We start from the raw sequence: 9,667 nt of genomic DNA on the forward strand, positions 1-9,667 counted from the left end.
ATATCGAGAGATGGGATTCAAAAAGTATTCTGAACTTATCTCACATCTTCTTGTAGCCGAGCAACATAATGGGCTATTAATGAAAAACCATGAAAGCCGACCTACTGGTTCTTGTCCATTCCTTGAAGTGAATGAGACGAACTTCCACCAAGCTAAGCGTGGAAGAGGACGTGGCCCCAGTCGTGGTCATGACCGTGGTCGGGGAGAAAACTCTAATCGTGGTAATAACAATGCACCAAAGAACCCCCCCTCACCACCAGCAGTGGAAAGGGAAGGAACAAAAGCATGAAGCGGTGCAAGCAGCAAAGCCAGAACATACATGCTATAGATGTGGAGGAAAAGAGTATTGGTCACGTACATGTCGTACGCCAAAGCACCTAGTTGAGCTGTATCAAGCCTCCCTGAAGAAGACAGAGAAAAATGCTGAAGCAAATTTTATTTCTGAAGATAATTTAGACTTCATACATTTGGATGTAGCTGATTATTTTGCACTCCCAGAAGGAGAAACAAGTCATGTGATCGGTAGTGAATCTATAGAAATGTAAATATTTTAATTTTTGTTGTTTGTAGTAGATAGTATGGTTATGTAATTATTATACATAAATAAAAGTTATGCTTTAAAAATGATGTTTACTATCATATTTATTTTGTTTATATCATTTTGAAGAATATGGATAATCCTCAAATTGTGTTTGGATCAAAGACCAATCATGAAGATATTTGTGTAATTGATAGTGGAACAACTCATGCCATATTCAAAGATCAGGAATACTTTTCTTATTTGCATAAGGAAAAAGTAAATGTTTCAACAATTTCTGGTAATATAAGTTTGATTGAAGGCTCCGGAAGAGCTACTGTATTTCTGTCTAAGGGAACAAAACTTATTATCGACAATGCATTGTTCTCCTCCAAGTCCCGAAGAAACTTGTTGAGTTTTATAGATATCCGCCGAAATGGGTATCATGTTGAGACAATAGATAAAATGAACGTGGAATATCTTTGTATTACGAAGAATATTTCTGGCCAGAAATGCATTATAGAAAAGTTACCAACTTTATCTTCTGGCTTATACTATTCAAAGATTAGTACAGTTGAAGCACACTCTATCGTAAACCAGAAGTTTACTGATTCAAATATTTTTGTGCTTTGGCATGGCCGTTTGGGCCATCCTGGATCAATAATGATGAGACGAATTACTGAAAATTTGAGTGGGCATCCATTAAAGAACCTGGAGATTCATACAGATGATGAATTTTCTTGTGATGCTTGTTATCAAGGCAAAATGATCACTAGACCATCACCAATGAAGGTTGGCATTGAGTCCTCTGCCTTTTTAGAACGTATACATGGGGATATATGTGGACCTATTCACCCACCAAGTGGGTTGTTTAGATATTTTATGGTCTTAATAGATGCATCTTCAAGATGGTCTCATGTGTTCCTACTATCATTTCGCAACCTGGCATTTGCAAAGTTATTAGCCCAAATAATTCGATTAAGGGCACAATTTCTAGATTATCCTATAAAGGCTATTCGCCTTGATAATGCTGGAGAATTCTCATCTCAAGCTTTTGATAATTACTGTCTATCAGTTGGGATAAAAGTTGAATATCATGTAGCTTATGTTCATACTCAAAATGGCCTTGCAGAGTCATTTATTAAATGACTGCGATTGATAGCAAGACCACTACTTATGAAAATAAAATTGTCCACTACCGTTTGGGGCCATGCTATCTTGCACGCAGCATCACTATCCGTCTCAGACCAACACATTATAATAAATATTCTCTGTCACAATTAGTTTTTGGTCATGAACCAAATATTGCCCATCTACGAATTTTTGGATGTTCTGTATATGTGCCAGTCGCACCACCACATCGCAGTAAGATGGGTCCCCAAAGAAGGTTAGGAATATATATTGGGTTTGAATCACCCTCTATTATTCGCTATCTTGAACCATTGATGAGAGATTTATTTACTGCTCGATTTGCAGATTGTCAATTTGACGAAACAAATTTCCCACAATTAGGGGGAGAGAAAAAGGAAATCAAAAGAGAAATTGTGTGGAAAGTTTCATCATTATCTCACTTTGATCCACGTACCCCTATATGTAATCAGGAGGTCCAGAAGATCATCCATATACAGAATATAGCAAATCAAATGCCAGACACATTTACTGATTTGAAAAGGATAACTAAGTCGCATATCCATACAGAGAATGTGCCTATCCGAATTGATGTCCCAGCAGGACCATCTACTAGCATGAGAGTTAGTGAACCTAAAGCACGCCTAAAGCGTGGTAGACCTTTGGGTTCTAAGGATTGAAATCCTAGAAAAAAAAAATCGACAAATGATCAAAATGATATTATGAAGGGATCTCCTGAAGAGACCCAAGATCTGATTAGTTCTGAGATCCCTGAAGAAATCAATAAACCTGAGACTCAAGTGAGTGAGGAACTTTTAATAAGTTCTACTGGTGATGGGATTAATTTAAATCGATCTGAAATAGTGGTGGATTTTTTTTTGCATATAATGTTGCACTTAACATTATGCAAGATAGTGAGAATCTTGAACCCCGATCTGTCGAAAAATGTCGATAAAGATCTGATTGGCCAAAATGGCATGAGTCAATTCAATCGGAATTGAAGTCACTTGCTAAAAGAGAGGTCTTTGGACCAGTAGTCCAAACACCTGCTGGTATAAAGCCAGTTGGTCATAAATGAGTTTTTATGCGAAAAAAGAATGATAAAAATGAAGTTGAAAGATACAAGGCTCGCCTTGTTGCACAAGGATTCTCACAACGACCTGGAGTCGATTATGAAGAAACATATTCACCAGTTATGGATGCCATAACATTTCGATATCTCATCAGTTTAGCCTTACGTGAAAGGCTTGAAATACATCTAATGGATGTGGTTACAGCTTATCTGTACGGGTCACTTGATAATGAAATTTACATAAAAATCCCTAAAGAATTTAAAATGCCTGAAGCATATTCAGAATCTCGGGAAATGTATTCAATCAGATTACAAAGATTTTTGTACGGTTTAAAGCAATCTGGGCGCATGTGGTATAATCGCCTCAGTGAATATTTGCTGAAAGAGGGTTACATAAATGATGTTATTTGTCCATGTATTTTTATAAAGAAAATGGCTTCAGAATTTGTTATACTTGCTGTTTATGTTGATGACATAAATCTTGTTGGAACTTCAGAAGAGCTCCAAAAGGCAATTGAATATCTTAAGAAAGAATTTGAGATAAAAGATCTTGGAAAGATAAAACTTTGTCTTGGTCTGCAAATTGAATATTTAGTAGACGGGATCTTTATCCATCAATCTGCCTATACAGAAAGGGTCTTAAAACGCTTTTACATGGACAAAGCGCACCCATTGAGTACACCAATAGTTGTTCGATCACTTGATGTGAATAAAGATTTGTTCCGACCTCCAGAAGAGGATGAGGAACTCCTTGGTCCCGAAGTACCCTATCTTAGTGCAATTGGTGCACTAATGTATCTTGCTAATGCTACAAGGCCTGACATAGCATTTTCTGTTAATTTACTAGCAAGATATAGTTCTTCTCCTACACGAAGACATTGGAACGGGATTAAGCATATATTGCGATATTCAAAGGGAACTCTTGATATGGGTTTGTTTTATGCTAACAAAGATAGTGCAGATCTTGTTGGTTATGCAGATGCAGGTTATTTATCTGATCCCCATAAAGTTAGATCTCAAACCGGGTACGTTTTTACATGTGGAGGTACTATCATATCATGGCGCTCCACAAAGCAATCTATTGTTGCTACTTCTTCAAATCATGCTGAAATAATAGCTATTCATGAAGCAAGTAGGGAATGCATATGGTTGAGATCAATAATTTATTTTATTCGAGAAAAATGTGGTTTGGAATGTGAGAAAAGACCCACAATTTTATACGAAGACAATGCTGCATGCATAGCCCAATTGAAGGGAGGATTTATAAAAGGAGATAGAACGAAGCATATTTCACCAAAATTATTCTACACACACGATCTTCAGAAAAATGGTGACATTGATGTGCAACAAATTCGTTCAAGTGACAATCCGGCAGATTTATTCGCTAAATCTTTACCAACTTCAACTTTTGAGAAGATAGTATACAAGATTGGAATGTGGAGATTTAAATATTTGAAACAAGGTTTTTATCAGGGGAGTAAAATACGCGATGTACTCTTTTGTTCTTACTAAGATTTTTTCCCACAGGGTTTTCCTTATAAGGTTTTTAATGAGGCAGTTAGCAATGCGTATTACTAAATATGTGCACTCTTTTTCCTTCACTAGGATTTTTTCCCACGGGGTTTTTCCTAGTAAGGTTTTAACGAGGCACATTATCTTTTAATGAACATCCAAGGGGAGTGTCATAAATATATTATATTATGGATGTTTATTTAGTACTCTGTTGTAAATAAGCTTCCTGAAGAAGTTTATCCATATGAGACTCCGCCGTAAATATGTTTATCTATTTAGTACTCTATTGAAAATAAGCCTCCTGAAGAAACTTATCCTTTCGGTACTCCGTTATGGATAAATATTACCCATGATAGAAGATTATCTATATCTGACACAACAGTTTAGAGTAGCAGCTTACAAGCAGCTTACACAGCAGCTTCCTTTCTTCTATAAATAGAGGAGAATTCAGTTCATTATGTACATAAGTTTGAAGTTTGAATAATATATCAGTTTCTCTTTATACTTGTCTTTACTTTACTGTCTTTATTTTATAACACTATTAAGGTTTTTTCCAATTTTACATTTTAATAAGCTCCAACTTCTGGATTTATGGATTTTTTTCTGTCTCTGTCTTCGGATTTTTTTATTCGAAAAAGAACTAGAAATGCCCTTAACCTATTAGAAATGACTCATAATTGCCCTTCTTCCATCTATTGGTTCAAATTTGCCCATAATATTATTTTTAGGCTTAAAAATACCCCCCTTAACGGAAAAATGACATGGCATTGATGGACATTTTAATTGAACGTGTGACATTTATTTAGTGGTCTACATAAATTTTTTCTAACCCAACCCAAAAGATCCGATCCATCTTCTAATGACCCGATCCTTTTAAAATAACTCAACGTTTCTGAGGCGATTATTTTTTTCTCTTTTGTTCCAAATAGAGCTCATTCCTCTTCTTCTTCCTTCCTTGATTTTCCATCTTCTTTCTGAGTTCAGTTTTTGTATATTTCAGTTCTTTTAATGTTTTGATACTAATTCTTTTAATTTTTTGTCTTAGTTCTTTTAATTATGTGATTTAAGTTAATTTTTTTATTTCAATTCTTTTAATTTTCTTTTTTAGTTCTAATATTATTGTTGCTTAATTGTGACAGTTGTTGTGTTGGTTAAATTGTATTTAATGTATGGCTGGTTCTATTATGTTGATGGAAAATTAAGGAAGGAAGAAAGAGGAGGAAAATAAGAACCCTTGAAACAAGAGATACTAGGTCAAAATACCGAAGCTTTTGCTTATGTCATCGGGCGAAAACAAAATGACTGTCAAGTTCATCTGCTCAATGGTGTAGCCAAACGATGTTTTCTATTATGTATGTGAAAAATTCCATGGATTACTGCAAAAGAAGAAAGTAAAAACTGCTTACTTATGTTTCTCATTACATTAGCTTTTATAACTCCACACTGGAGAAAAGATTATTGCAGATTCAAGAGCAAATTTGTCAACTTATTTCTTGTAAGAGAAAATAAGATTAGAGTGTTAAATCTCAACAAGAAGGGGGGAGGAGGGGGGAGAGAGAAAAAAATATCACACTGTGTGGTTTTAGTTCTCTTAAAAGGATCGGATTATTAGAATGGATGGGTCGAATTTTTTGGGTTGGGTTAGAAAAATCCATGTGGACCACTAAATAAATGTCATATGTTCAATTAAAATGCTCATCAATATCATGTTATTTTTTCGTTAAAAGAGGGATATTTTTAAGCCTAAAAATAACATTAAGGGCAAATTTAAACAAATACGTGGATGGAGGACATGTTTGAGCCATTTCTAATACGTTGAGGGCATTTTTTGGCTTTCCGTTTTTTATTTTATACATGGACGACTATCCCTGCATTTCTCAAAGGTAATCAAACACTTGTAAATTCTCAAAATAGATATTCCAAGATCACTCAAATATAATTAATTTTACGACTTTAAACTTTAAATTATTCCTTCATTGTCATTAACCTAATAATATTATAATACATGTTGAATATGAAGTTACTTCAAAAGAAATTGTAATTCTCAAATTCATCCGTTTACTCCAAACAAACAAAAAACTATTAGTTGTTATGAATATGTTAAAGTGGATGTCCATTGAATACTCTTAGACATCCCTGTTCCATGAACCAATTGAGTTCATGTACTTAGTTAATTCATCACTTAATATTTATAACCTTTAGGTGTATTCTTGTAACTTTTCATGTATCTTATATCCTATCAATAGAGTATTCTTTATCCTATGAAGTACATAGAAGAAACACACTTGAATAAAATAACTTCTACATTCTCCTCATATATATCTTGTCTCCGTTAGTATATTGTTCTATTTTGCTCTCATTTCTTAATACGTTATCAGCACGAGGTTCTAACCAACTGAGGTTATCTGCTTCATCCAAATTTTATCTTCTTTCTAAAAGAGGTAGTCAGTTTCTTTTCCGATTCAGTTATACATTCCTATATTTATAATGTTTCTACTAGGATCTTTCTTTAACCAGCAATTTAATTACTATATGCATAACTTGTTTTGAATATGATTATAATAATTGCATTGGTATGAAAACAATAAGTTTCGATTAAATTGATATTTCATTATATAAACTACGAAGAAGTTTAATCCTACACATAAATAAATAAATAAGTATTAAAATTGAATTACAATAATTAGACTAATTAAGCCTGCATCCAAATATTCTAACAGAATATGCATTTAGAAGGAATTCTTGTAAAATTTTCAAAAGGTTTAAATGTGTCTCCAATAAATTTATCACCTAAGTGTACAAACTAATTAATGACTTTAAAATTAACGATAGAACTATTAGATGAATCGTATTGAATGTTGAAACTTGTCAGAATTGATAGCATCTAGTTTTATGCCTACTTAGCTTATTGAAACGTATTCTAAGTAGAACAAAATTATACTAGTACATATTAATTCAACTTATTTATTCTATGAAAATATACTTACATGTGAGCACCTAATATTTTACTATATTTGAATTTTTATCACCTTCTACTATGTAAATATTTTCAGAATTTAATATATATATATTTTTTAGCTTTGTTACACTTATACATAGAAAAAATTATTAATAATTTAAAAGGTCAATTATTATTATTAGTATTATTTTTATCTTTATTTTTAAATAAATAAAAATTAATTATTTTTTAAAAAAATAAATAAATTTCGGATGGGAATTAAAAAATAGAAAAAGTAAAAATATAAAATTAAAAAGTAAAAGTAAAAGTAGGTAGAAATTATTTAATAAAAAAAGGGAAAAATTTAAAAAATAAAAGTAAAAGAATGTGGAAATTTAAAAAATAAAAAGTAAAATAAAGTTGTTATTAAAAAATAAAAGTAAGTGTATCTGATTTTTTTTTTAAGGAAAAGTAAGTGGGAAATAAAAAAAAAATTAAAATAAGTGAGAAATAAAAAAAGAAAAGTAAAAAAGTGGGATTTTAAATATATTAAAAGTAAAAAAAATGAGAAATTAAAAAATAAAAGTAAAGGAAAGTGGGAAATTATTTTTTTTTTTAAAAAAATAAGAAAAATGGGAAGTGGAAATTCTTTTTAATTAAAAATAATAAATAAATAAATAATAAAAAATAAAAATCTGAAAATTTCAAAAAAAAAATTCTATAAATAGAAGAGAAATGTGATGAAAAAAAGATAGAGAGAGAAAGGAAAAAATAGGGAGGAAGGAATTGAGAAAAAATTATTTTCTTCTTCTACGATAAGAAAATTTCTACTCGTGTCATTCTTTTTTCGGCTTTCTTTCGAAAACTCCAGCAGCTTCACCACCCCAAAACCACCAGCCCTTGACCACTTTTGAGCCATCATTAATCCCTCCCCCCCTCCCCCCCCCCCAAAAAAAAAAAACCTCCAAAAATAGCCACTAAATCGTCAGTTTTGCAAGGTCGATTGAGGTTACAAGTTGAGATTTGCCGCTCGAGTTTTTCGTGGTCCGAAGGGTCCAGTTGAGAGCTATCCGATCATTGAGTGGTTGTAATTTAAATCCACAATCATCAATACAAAGGTTCACTTCTATTTCTATTTTTTTTTCTCTTTAATGTTTTGGGTCACTTTGTTTTAATTTAACTTTGAGTATGATATGATCGAGTTCGCATCTGAGTGTGCTAAGATTAATTTGTTCTCCTGTTTAGTATTTGTTAAGATTAATTTATTGTCCTTTTTAGTAGTTCATATGGTTAATTTTATTGATGAATATGTATTAATTCGTTACTTTTCTTGTTTATTCAATGAAGTAATGGCTTTCCATTTTAGCATGCTTTAGTTTCATTTTGATCTCCTATCTTAGTGACTAAATTGATCCTGCCTGTATCTATCTTTTTCTGCCATAAATTTAGTCTAATTTCAAATATTGGTTAGCAATAAAATTATAAGAGATTAGGTTGGGCCATGATTGGTGTAAGACTTTAATTGAACTTTCCTAGCGTATTTATGGGCTAATTATTGCACATGACCAAAAACAAATAAACATTCACAAGCTAGCCAACTTTTTCCATAATTAATTTACTTCATTTCCTCCATAACAATATACATACCTCATGACCTTACAATAATGTCAAAATTAGTAATTGAATAATATTCGAACACCATAGCTTGATTTAGGCGCGATTAATAATAAATCATCGTGACTATGGGTACGGTTCCTGTGGCATAGTCATGATATGTAAACCCCAATTCAAGTGCACGTTTCACGCAACTTGACCATAACTTCAAATAATAATAAAAATAAACATGTTGTAAATCGCGGGTGCGTTTCACGTAGTGCGGTTTGCAATGTGTACCAAAACGACAAGTGTGCGACATCGCGACTTGTTCAAATAAATTTCATAAATATTAAAAAGCGGTAAAAGATAAAAATGCACAATGGGTTTAAAACATGTAATAAATCAGATAATTACTCCAAGTATTAATTGTTAAGCGACCGTGCTAAAATCACGAAACTCGGGAGTGCCTCACACCTTCTCCCAGGTTAACAGAATTCCTTACCCGGTCTTCTGTGTTCGCGGACCAAAAATAAGAGTTAAATTTCCTCGATTTGGGATTCTAAAATAAATCGGTGACTTGGGACACCATAAATTATTCCAAGTGGCGACTCTGAATAAATAAATAATCTCATTTCGAATAATGTCACTTAAATTGGAAAAACTCTCTATCCCCTATCACTTCGGAAAAAAAGAGGTGTGACACTTACATGTCTAAAGTTTTTGTGGGTAATATTAAACACTAATTTATTATCGCACTGCACATAATTGTTTGTTTGATAATTTTACATATAGAATATTAATACACGATTATGTACTGCACTGAATTGATAATAATTCTTGTCATTCTAATTCACTTATTTCTATGATAGTTTTCACTATATCGAATTTGTCAAAGCTTGAATTT

Source organism: Nicotiana tabacum, chromosome 19 (genome assembly GCF_000715075.1).
Source record: "Nicotiana tabacum cultivar K326 chromosome 19, ASM71507v2, whole genome shotgun sequence".
NCBI classification, from domain to species: domain Eukaryota; kingdom Viridiplantae; phylum Streptophyta; class Magnoliopsida; order Solanales; family Solanaceae; genus Nicotiana; species Nicotiana tabacum.